Source organism: Hordeum vulgare, chromosome 5H, assembly GCF_904849725.1.
Source record: "Hordeum vulgare subsp. vulgare chromosome 5H, MorexV3_pseudomolecules_assembly, whole genome shotgun sequence".
NCBI classification, from domain to species: domain Eukaryota; kingdom Viridiplantae; phylum Streptophyta; class Magnoliopsida; order Poales; family Poaceae; genus Hordeum; species Hordeum vulgare.
The window spans coordinates 160,994,744-161,005,575 of record NC_058522.1 but is presented as its reverse complement, the minus strand read 5'-3'; the positions used below and the strand labels follow the sequence as shown (position 1 = coordinate 161,005,575).

The window sequence follows — 10,832 nt, the reverse complement described above, 5'->3', positions numbered from 1 at the left end:
CTCTGTGCTATCAATGGCGGCGAGGCGAACCCTAAGAACTCCGGTGAGATATGGTGGGTGACTTAAGTAGATCTAATGTGAGAAACAAAGCCTTCCCTGATGGCGTCGACAGAGGCGGAAGGAGTTTGTGGTTTGGAGTAGAAGCCGCGCGGCAGCGAAGCCCTCTTACCGGGGTCCTCGTCGATGGGAGGCATACCAGTGGCGCATCGCAGACTTGAGCTCGAGGTAGAAGACGAAGAAGAAGAGTGGGGTGAAAATAAAAGAGATGCCCCTGTCGGTATTTAAAGGCATACAATGGAAATGGAAACGGCGGGCACGGGAATCTAGGAGGCACGGTAAATCTCGGAATTGATGGTGCCTCGATTATCGGGCTAAACAGATAGACCAAAGAAGCTGTTGAAGTGACATCATGAAGATTCCAAAAATCTTGGGATAGGTGACGTCATGAACAGGTGGAACAGAAAATCCAGGGGAGTTCATAAGCCGGTATTTTTGCCGTTGGGAACAAGTTGGGATTATGTTTGAGACGCCAAAAGTGTAAGAAACGTTTATTCACGTGAACAAGTTGAACTTAATCTGGGGCCTAATGTTGGGGATATTATCCCGCCATGAGACTCGCCCTAGGGAGGTGGGTCAAGATGATGGTGGCTCAACATTAATAGTCAAGACGGGCCCTGACTTATGAAGCAGAAGGCACAAGGTGTTTACAAAGAGAGCCGGCTGCGGCACAAGACACGAAGAAGGTGACTCACGACCCATGCAGGAGAAGGGTCGCCAGGAGTTTCCTTTCTTAAGGGGCAAGGCCAGTTAGATACATACCAGGTAACGAATCATAACGTGACCCGGGGTCTTGTAAACATAGAGCCTTGACCTATATATAATGGTGAGTCTCTAGGGCTGGTAGACTTTAAGTTAACATCCATCGAGAGCTAGGTCAGGCGAATCCGCACCCTTGTAATCGATTTCCACAGCAATATACACATAGAAGAACGTAGGCTTTTACCTCAATTTGAGGAGCCGAACCAGGGCTATCTCGTCTCTCGTTCCCGATCAACCCCATTGAGTAACCACATAGTTGTCATGGCTTCACAACTAAGTCCTTTCACGAGTACATATATCGTTACAAAACCACGACAAGTACCGACCTAGGAGCCCCCTTGATTGATCGAACTTGGTCGAGTGGAGTCTTGTGAAAAATTGCTTTGAGTCTAGTTCTATATCGGAGAGTAGGATTCTTCTTTCTCCTCTCCTATGCTCTAGTGAGGAATCATGACGTACTAATTTTAATTCTACTCCTCTTCTCACTCAAATTTTTTTAGGATCACGTGGATATTTTTGGAATCTATATGATGTTGATGTGATGGAGTTCTGACTTGTTGGCTCCTGCTGTGTTGATTTTATTCCGGGGAGTAGAGCTCTAGGGGATTCTTGAGCACATCGTTATCATTCACATTTCTTAGTATCTCACGATGAAGGATGTCCAAAATTGCTTCAATACTAGTAGTGGCGAGGCAAGCCCGGCATCCCCAATACTCGTGTAGAGAGTTCGGGGGTACTACCATACTTAGTATATTTGTGTTTTCGAGGATCTGATATAGATGAGTTTCCGAGATCTCTCGATATGTGTGACGGATGTGATACTCTGGACGGGTAGTATTGTTGCTAGGAGTTGAGTGATGGATTTTACTCCTTGTATCCGTGGACCAAATTGCATGACCAGAAAATTTTGGGAGTTCCTAGGTGGTAATTCAAGTAGTTAGTCATACGACAATCTTCCAACAAATGCATGATGTGAGGTTGGGGTTCGACATCTAGAGGATTCGTTTGTCCACGATCGTCCTACAGTGGTTCTCATTGTGTCTTAAGGAGTCCTCGTAGCTTCCTACGACTCAAGGGGCGCTTCGTATGTCGTGTGCACTGCCTTGTACATGATGGCTACTATAGGATAGAGCCCATGCGAACCTTACCACGAAAATATCGGATGAAATCTTTGTCATGAATTTGTTCTGGCTTGTTTCGTAGCCGCATCCTTTGTCTTGCTGGAGTATGGTAATTTGAGTTACTTCGGTGTAAAGTGGTTAATTCATAACTTTTTAAGAGGTGTTCTCATATTATTATGGGAATGAAAATTCATTTGCTCAATCAAGTTGTGTTTTCAATTCTTGTCAAGCGGAGTCATCATATCAATTGCTTTCAACCGGTGTGCTTCTCTTCAAGTAATTCAATCCTCTCCTACATTTGCAAGATCAATCTCTAATTTCTTTCCAGAATTCGTCTCATCCGTCCCAAGTTATCTTTGTTTTTGCACACCCTCCCACCATTTTGCTTCAACTATTCAATTATCATCTAAGTGCCTTTCTTTTCATTTTGCTTCTGCTATCCTTTTATTTTCTCTCTTTTCCGGTGATTCATGGTGAAGATTCTTATGAGTTTCGAGTTCATCATTCTTCATTGTTGTTTTCTTCTACCGTGGATTCAATTCAAGCTATCCGTGTTCATCATACACTTTTCATCCTTTAAATTATTTCCGATGTTGGAAATTCTTACCAAGTCTTTTTTTGTTTTTCATCCATCTCTATTCTATCCGGTGTGTTGAAGTTTCTTAGAAGTTTCGTGTTTACAATCCTTTCAATTATTTTGAGGATCTCACCTCAAGTTTTCAATCCTTTCAATTATTTTGATTATTCTCGTTATACTTGGGTGCATATCATTCTATATAAAACTGAAGTGGAGGAAGTCTTCAAACGATTTTCCTCAAGGGCCTCGACGAATTTCGGTGTCAAGATCAAATACATCAGGATTGACAATGGGAAAAAATTCAAGAATACAAGACTTTATGATTATCTTGATGAACTTGTTATTACTCACGAATTGTCTGCTCCTTATACTCCTCAAGAGAATGGTGTCGTCGAGTGCAGGAACAGGACTCTGGTTTTGATGGCACGGACTATACTTGAAGAATATCAGACTCCTCATTGCTTCTGGCATGAGGCAATCAATACTGCCTACCGCATCATCAAGATGGTATAGCTTCACAAATTCCTCAAGAAGATTTCATACGAACTCCTCTCTGACAAGAAACCCAATGTGAGTTATTTCTATGTCTTCGGTGCAAGATGTAGGATTAGAGATCCTCACCATAGTTCAAAATTTGCACCGAAAGCTTATGAGAGTTTTATGCTCGGTTACGAGAAGGACTTACACACCTACAGAGCCTTCAGCAACTACCACAAAGGGTTGTTGAAACTATAGATATGTGGTTCGATGAAACTAATGGCTCGCAAAGAGAGCACCTGCCTCATGTGCCAGATAAATGGACTCCTGAGGAAGCTATTAAGAACAAGGCTACTGAAGATATTATTCCAACTGAGGAACAACCTGTTGCTGAAGAAGTCATCACAAACAATGACAAAATTCAAGCTGGTGCACGTGAGGAAATTGCTCCAGATCAAATTCCTCAACCCAACCAAAGTCTTCAACCCACTCATCCGAGGATTGCAAATGAAGTGGAAGTTGATAAAATCCTCGATGACATCAATGCGCCAGGTCCCCTCACTCGCTCAAAATCTTCAAATTTGATTAACTTTTGTGGGCATTCTTCCTTTGTGTCTATCACAAAACCCTCAAAAGTTTAGGAACCCTTCATGGAACCTGAGTGGATTCAAGCTATGCAAGATGAACTTCATCAATTCAAGCTTAACAACGTGTTGGAACTCGTCAAATGGCCTGATCCTCACAAGCACCATGTCATCGGTACCAAGTGGATCTACCGATAAAAGCAAGTTGAAGATCGTCAGGTAGTGAGGAACAAGGCACGACTTGTAGCCCAAGGCTACACACAGGTTGAAGGAATTGACTTTGATGAAACTTTTGCACATGTTGCTAGACTTGAAGCTATTCGTATATTGCTTGCTTATGCTAATCATCACAATATTACACTATATCAAATGGATGTGAAAATTTCATTCTTCAATGGTAAACTTGAGCAAGAAGTATATGTTGCTTAGCCCCCAGGTTTTGAAGACCCGAAGCATCCTGATAAAGTCTTCAGACTCAACAAAGCACTCTATGGCCTCAAGCAAGCCCCTCGGGCGTGGTACGATACATTGAAGGAATTCCTAGTGAAGAAAGGCTTCAAAGCCGATTCACTTGATCCCACTCTTTTCACAAAATTCTATGATAATGAACTATTTATATGCCAAATATATGTGGCCGATATCATCTTTTGTTGTACTGACAAACATTACAATGACGAATTTGCCTACATGATGGGTGAAGTCCATGATGTGGGGCTGAAATTCTTCATAGGGCTTCAAATTCGTCAACAATGCAATGGCATCTTAATTTCTCAAGAGAAATACCTAAAGGATGTCATGAAGGAGTTCGGCATGAATGAATGCAAAGGCGTTAAGATTCCCATGCGTACCAATGGACACCTCTGTACTGACAAAAATGGTATAGATTTCGTTCAGCAGGTATATCGCTCTATGATTGGCTCTTTACTGTACCTATGTGCATCTAGACCAGACATTATTCTTACTGTTTGCATGTGTGCTCTCTTCCAAGCAAAGTCGAAGGAATCACATCATAAGGTTGTGAACCATATTCTTTGATATCTAGCTCACACGACAAGGCTTTGATTATGGTACCCCAAGGGCTAAAACCTTCACCTCGTTGGATATTCTGATTCGGATGATGCTGGTGACCATGTGGATCGTAAGTTAACATCAGGCACCTGCCATTTCCTTAGACGATCCTTAGTATTTTGTTCCTCAAAGAAGCATAGATGCGTGTCACTTTCCACTGCTAACGTTGAGTACATTGTTGTTGGTTCCTGCTGTGCTCAACTACTGTGGACGAATCAAACCCTGAAGGACTATGGCATCAACATGAAGAATGGGCCACTCTACTATGAGAATGAGAGTGCAATCAAGATTGCATAGAACCCAGTACAACACTCGAAGACCAAGCACATCCAGATTCGTCATCATTTTCTTCATGATCATGTACTCAACGGCAACATCGTCATCATATACCAACCATTACCGCTCAAACCGCACCCACCATCATTGATTGGATATGCGCGACCTCCACTAACTCCACTTCTTAATACGTGGGTGCCACCTATGGAGTGGAGAGGAAGGGTTAGGAGCATTCTGGTCCGAAATTTTCGGACCGGACCGTTTCTCACCTACGCTATAAATACCCCACTCTTACCCCCAAGGTCATTTCTTCCTCTCGCTCCCACTTCTTACCGCTCAAAGCCCGATCTAGCGCCGCCGCTGGAAATCATCGCCGCCAGTGAGGAAATAATTCGCTGCCTCGACCTCATCGACGATATACTCACGGCAGCCGCGGATCTTCTTCCTCACTACAAGAGAACAGAGCTTTGGTAACACCGCCTTATATTACTACACATTCAAAAGTGTGTTACCAGGCCATATAGTAACATAGTTTGAAATGTGTTCCATTAGACCCTGTTACAAAGTGGTGTCAATCGTCACACATAGTAATTGTTACCACATATTAGAAAACGTGTTACAATTACATTCTAGTAACATGTGTATTGTGTGTTACCAAACATACTCGTAACACATTTTTGTAACTATAGTAACACCATAGTAACATGTTTTCGTAGACGTAGAACATTGATGGTAACATGTTTTTGTAACAATGGTAACGCAAATTGTAACACATTTTTTAGCATCAGAACACACGAGTAACATAATATACAAATATCGTAACACTATAATTTATAGTTATCAAGTACTCTAGTAACAAATTTTATAACTATAGTAGCACCATCGATAATACTACTATATCAAAACGTAACATAATAAATTAAATACTCATTTTATGGAATATTCTTAAAAATAAATTAAATTTTATTACAAAAATAGTTAATCATTTTATTATTATTTTGCGACATCAAAATAATATAAAATTTGAAGCACAACACATATATAAATTCAAAATATGAAGATATTTATGTCGAATATACAAGTGTATGATACATATGCATTACAATAAAGATATCATTCATATCGTTTTGAGCATAGAAAACAGAACTATGGAGAATATTACAGCATAGCACTTGCGTCAGTTCGACGAAAGAAAAAGATCTTCTAAATGTTATTACATTTTTCAATCTATCAACGTAAAACTATTACTATTGGTAGCTAAAATCTTCAAATTGTATTTGCTTCTTCACCCAAGAATTTAACTCCAACTCAACTATCCTTCTCTTGAACCTGTAAAAGAAAATTGCAGCTTAGATATATGTGATTAAATGTACATAAATATGTTTTCAGAATGTTAACTAGAAGATTTTAACTTACAAAAGTTGAAGGCTTCGCAATTAAGTATCCCAAAGAGAAAGCCTCACCAATTGTCTTGCAAACAGAAACTTCCCTTAGCAACTCCTCACTATCAAGAATAGGTTTATCTATGCGCACAAGGGCAAATTCAGCACCCAACTCAATACCACCAGCCTTAGTTCTTGGATTAGTACTCCGAATAGTACCATATGCAACATTTCGCTTGTTGGGATAAGTTGAAGTCTTTAAAACTACTTTGGAATCAACCTATATTATGATCAATATTAGCATTGAATGATAATGATAATATAATTTGCATGAACAATATGATCTCTTTTTAATGTCAGCTCAGTATAGGTGCCCAAAAATCTAAATAAACTGCACCTGACATCAAAGTCCAATGCCCAAGGTCAACTCACTTGCTCATGCTTGGTTACATTTATCCATTACTTGCATATAATAGATTGAGCAAATTTTGTAACAAAATCCATTTGCCAAGGAGACATTTTAATGTGATCTGCGTTGGGAATTTGGATGCACTAAACCATGGTCGGATCTTTAACTTGATGAAAGAAGTACTCCTTTTTTTGGCGGGAGCTGGGTGTGGGTGTTCAGTTGTAGTGCCATGGTGTGGGTGTGGGTAAGATCCCTCGTTTTCCTCACCTACCAATAGATAATAATATTGATGGAATGATATTCATATCTTGAAGCTAGAGAAAGTTTCAACTTCAAAACTGAAAAACACATAAAAATTACCTCTAACACAGAATCAGTAACAATGTCTTGTGGCGATGATGAATTTAGTTGAATTTTTAATTGGTTGACATCATGCTCGCCAGCCTAGTTTCATGACACAACAATGTTAAGCAAGTATCTATTGCATAATCGATGTTGGTGACTTGTGTAAGAGTAACTATAGGCATAACCTTTTCGTGCGAAGATCATAAACTATTATCGTCACATATGTCATGTTGCATAGACGAGTGTGCCTCAACAGGTCCGTCGCATTGGATTCTCTACAAACTGAAATATTAATATGAAGGTTTTAAGTGACAAGCAATGATATATATATAGCCATGTATTAACATTACCTTTCTTTTACCATGTAGTATTGGTAACCGAGAAATACCATTAACATTTGATTGGAGGTTTTCCTGCAGAACTAACAAATCTGAGTACAATATTGATAGAAATGCATACAATAGGTGGGATAAAAGTCCTTTACCTCTTCTAGTCCATTATTCACATAGCCTTCTTTGTTTTTCATATGTTCAATAATTTGGTCTTTCCTTTTTATTTGTTCCTTCGTCTTTGCTATTTCCTCCCAAGGATCATGTTCAACTTTGTATGGTGACCCATTAGTTGTAGTCATATTGATGTTCCTTAGATAACGTGGTGTCCGGCCGTAGACTTGTTTAGGAGTTCGAAGCAAACCCATGCCATGCACTTGTCCAATCTTTTATTTCCCTAATACTTCCTATAGGGCGTCACCTTCGCATGCGACTCTTCCATTCAAATTTTGTGCCAACTCTAGTCGTTCAGTTATTAGATTATCCAATCGATCCTATAGGAAAAGAATCATGCATATAGTACTTGTTAGATTGAACTATAAGTTGACCCCTAGAAAAATTAGATCATTTGCATATTAATTGCCTACCAGGCACTCGTTTCTATCCTTATTGCTAGCATTGTCATCATCCTTCTTCTTATGAGTTGCTAAATAAACCGTTGATCTGTGTGGTTGTTTCTTTTCAGGATCAGCTTGTCTCTACAAAATAGAAAGATCACTCATATGAGAAAAGAGATAGAGGAAAACACTTCAGGAATCAAGATTACTCACCATGTCTTCAGCTCAACAAACATAACTCCTTGAGCCAGCATTATGTGAATTCTTCACGAGGGAATGACTAATTATATTCTTCTCAGCAAGGGCCTGTTATGATGCATTCATATCATTAGTGCAACTTTTATGATGAAATCATGTCAAACAGGAAAGTACAAGATCTCATTCATTACCCTTCCTTTTTTCGACTTCCAAAATTTAACAAGCCCACGCCATTGATCTTGTCCACATCTTCTGGACAGAGCTTATACAAAGCCTTTCGCTTGATGTTTGGATTTTTTTCAATGGCAGATTTGAAGAAAGCATCTTTCAAACTAGAATTATATTTCCTCCAGTCTATTGCAATTGACTTGAGTATCCATTTTTCACATGATCTAGGATACACGAACTTTGTCTGAAAGTACAATATAAGTAATGAATGTAAATAGACATGCAAACCACATTACATCTGTAGTTCACAAATTAGGTATAAATAGAATGCGAGCGAATATCATTTTTTCTGGTTAATTGTCAAGTACCTGTACACACGGCAATATTGTTTCCACACCACTATTTTTCTTGACATCACGCCAATCATTAATGTTTAGTGGGCAAAACCCTCCATTTCTAGCTATCGTGCCCAGAAACTTCCCGAAGATTGCACCTTCATCTCCTATAGGTTGGCTATTTTCATTGCATTTTACAACTATTCTTTGCCCCTTTGATATGTTCCAGACAACTGACAGACTTGTTTTCTTGCGCTTGCGTACTTCCTCTTGTACTACAAGATCAATTACGAAAAGTAGTAATTAAATGACACCCACAATTAATTCTTTTGATACTAAGCATATACAAGTCAAACTACAGAATTACAAAATGTGATAGATGGTTACATTGATTCTGAACTTCAGCCTCTCCATCTTCCAATGCTTGTGATTCATGACCTGACGCGAATTGCTCACCATTGTTGCACTCTCCATCTTCATCATCATGTTGGTCAGTAACCTGAATCACATTCAACCTTTTTGACCTACGCAATCGTCGTGCAGAACAATCATACATTTCTAATTCCAATAATGACAACAATATATATATATATGTAATAAGCATGGCTCAAGAGGGATACTTCGCTTCCTTTCCATGCCAAGTTTCCCTGCCCTTTCAGCAGAGACACCATTGTCCTGGAAGACAACACTCTCATTCGGATGGTTAGATGGAGAAATATCAAATTGGTTGCTAGGCGGAGCAATATCATGTCCAGCCTTCTTATTAGATACGTACAGATGGACAACCTTCACAATCTCAGGGTCGGACAACATTTTCATCACATGACGTTGATCATAAATATGAACAAAGTATGGGCTGCCTAGACGAGTTTTTTTTGCATAGTACAGAAAGTCAATTGCGTGAAAGCTAACTTCCTCGATCATCAAGATTAAATCATAATACGAGACATCACGCCTCATCATGGATCGTTGTAAAGTTTTGGTTTCCTGATTCACATCTTCATAGTGCAGGTATATGGTTAACATGTCCTTCGCCATCCTAGATATATAAAAATGTCAATGCACTATATGCTTATCATAACTCAAAAAAGAGAGGGCGTACAATACCATGGGTCCAGACACACTCACACTCAGATATAACATTGTCGACATATGGATTCAGGAGAAGTTTAACTTGAAAAATATACAGATTATGCAAACTGAGCATTATTCAAGTGACGACTAAGATTCTGTTAAGAACTAGGTGATGGCAGAGCAGAACCATTTTGCCTCATGTGCCATCCCAATAAGTAATTCAAGAAGCAGCAACCAAGGTGGCTAGTGTGCCAACAAACAATATTAGTATGGATGTTTGCCATGATATTGCTACATTAGGCGTATGCGCATCTACAATGGATCAACGTGGTTGATGGATTATGTATTGGCACATCGAAAACTGACACACAACCGTACATGGTTTATGGGCTTTCTACATCAGTGATGGTTTAATAATTTGTGTATGCATGGTCTATTCATACAATTAGATGCGGCCATCAGCCATCTACAGTACATGATGTGCTACGAATTGATGAGGGTGAATGGCAGGAGTTGACCCCTTGCACATCTCTCTTTGTCTCCGCCCTGCATCGGTACAGTGCTGTTTCACCTAGCATGCATGTGAGAGAATTTATAGCAGTCCGATCAGGGAAGCGGTGGGCCTTTAGATCCATACCAGCCTTGAGATCGTACACCTTCAGGATGTAGGTGCTGGAGCTGAAGAACGATGAATTCGTCGCTGCAAGGATCCAAACGGTGCCAAGGCAGATCGAGGAAGCGGTGCTGAGGCAGGACGAGGAACCGGTAGATCGATATGGGGATTGAGGTGTGGTGGGAGGGGGTTGCAGATGGCGGCCGCCTTGATTGCTGAAAGGGCGGCGTGCTGGGCGTTGGAGTGCGGCGAGGTAGCCGCCGAACGGTGGGCGGCTGGGCTGGATGTGGATGGGTTGGCATGGATATTTTCCAAACAATGTTTTGGCACGGAAAATAGAGTATATTTTATTTATTATTGATTCCATTGGAAATTAGATATATCTAATAGTAATGACTTAATAAAATTGATCTAAGTAACATCTCACTCCTGATTAGTTATCTCGATCAAGATCGTGTCATTTCGACACTACTCATGAAAACTACGACTGATGTGGAACA

The 10,832-nt window shown here is 40.0% G+C and overlaps 1 long non-coding RNA gene across 4 annotated transcripts; it reads right to left on the bottom strand.

Moving 5' to 3' along the window:
• Positions 1 to 6,025: 6,025 nt before the first annotated feature.
• LOC123396442 lies at positions 6,026 to 10,630 on the bottom strand. Of its 4 annotated transcripts, XR_006609906.1 has the most exons (13): positions 9,266 to 10,630; positions 9,033 to 9,169; positions 8,679 to 8,920; positions 8,334 to 8,554; positions 8,158 to 8,250; positions 7,975 to 8,085; positions 7,543 to 7,881; positions 7,409 to 7,471; positions 7,244 to 7,333; positions 7,074 to 7,157; positions 6,702 to 6,980; positions 6,339 to 6,584; positions 6,080 to 6,251 (listed from the first exon to the last, which is right to left on the bottom strand). It is a non-coding gene; the product is annotated as an uncharacterized LOC123396442 (long non-coding RNA). The 4 variants fall into 4 exon arrangements; XR_006609905.1 differs by having other exon boundaries at positions 6,026 to 6,251; positions 9,033 to 10,630; XR_006609908.1 differs by having other exon boundaries at positions 6,079 to 6,251; positions 7,244 to 7,340; positions 9,033 to 10,630.
• Between the last annotated feature and the right edge of the window lie 202 nt (positions 10,631 to 10,832).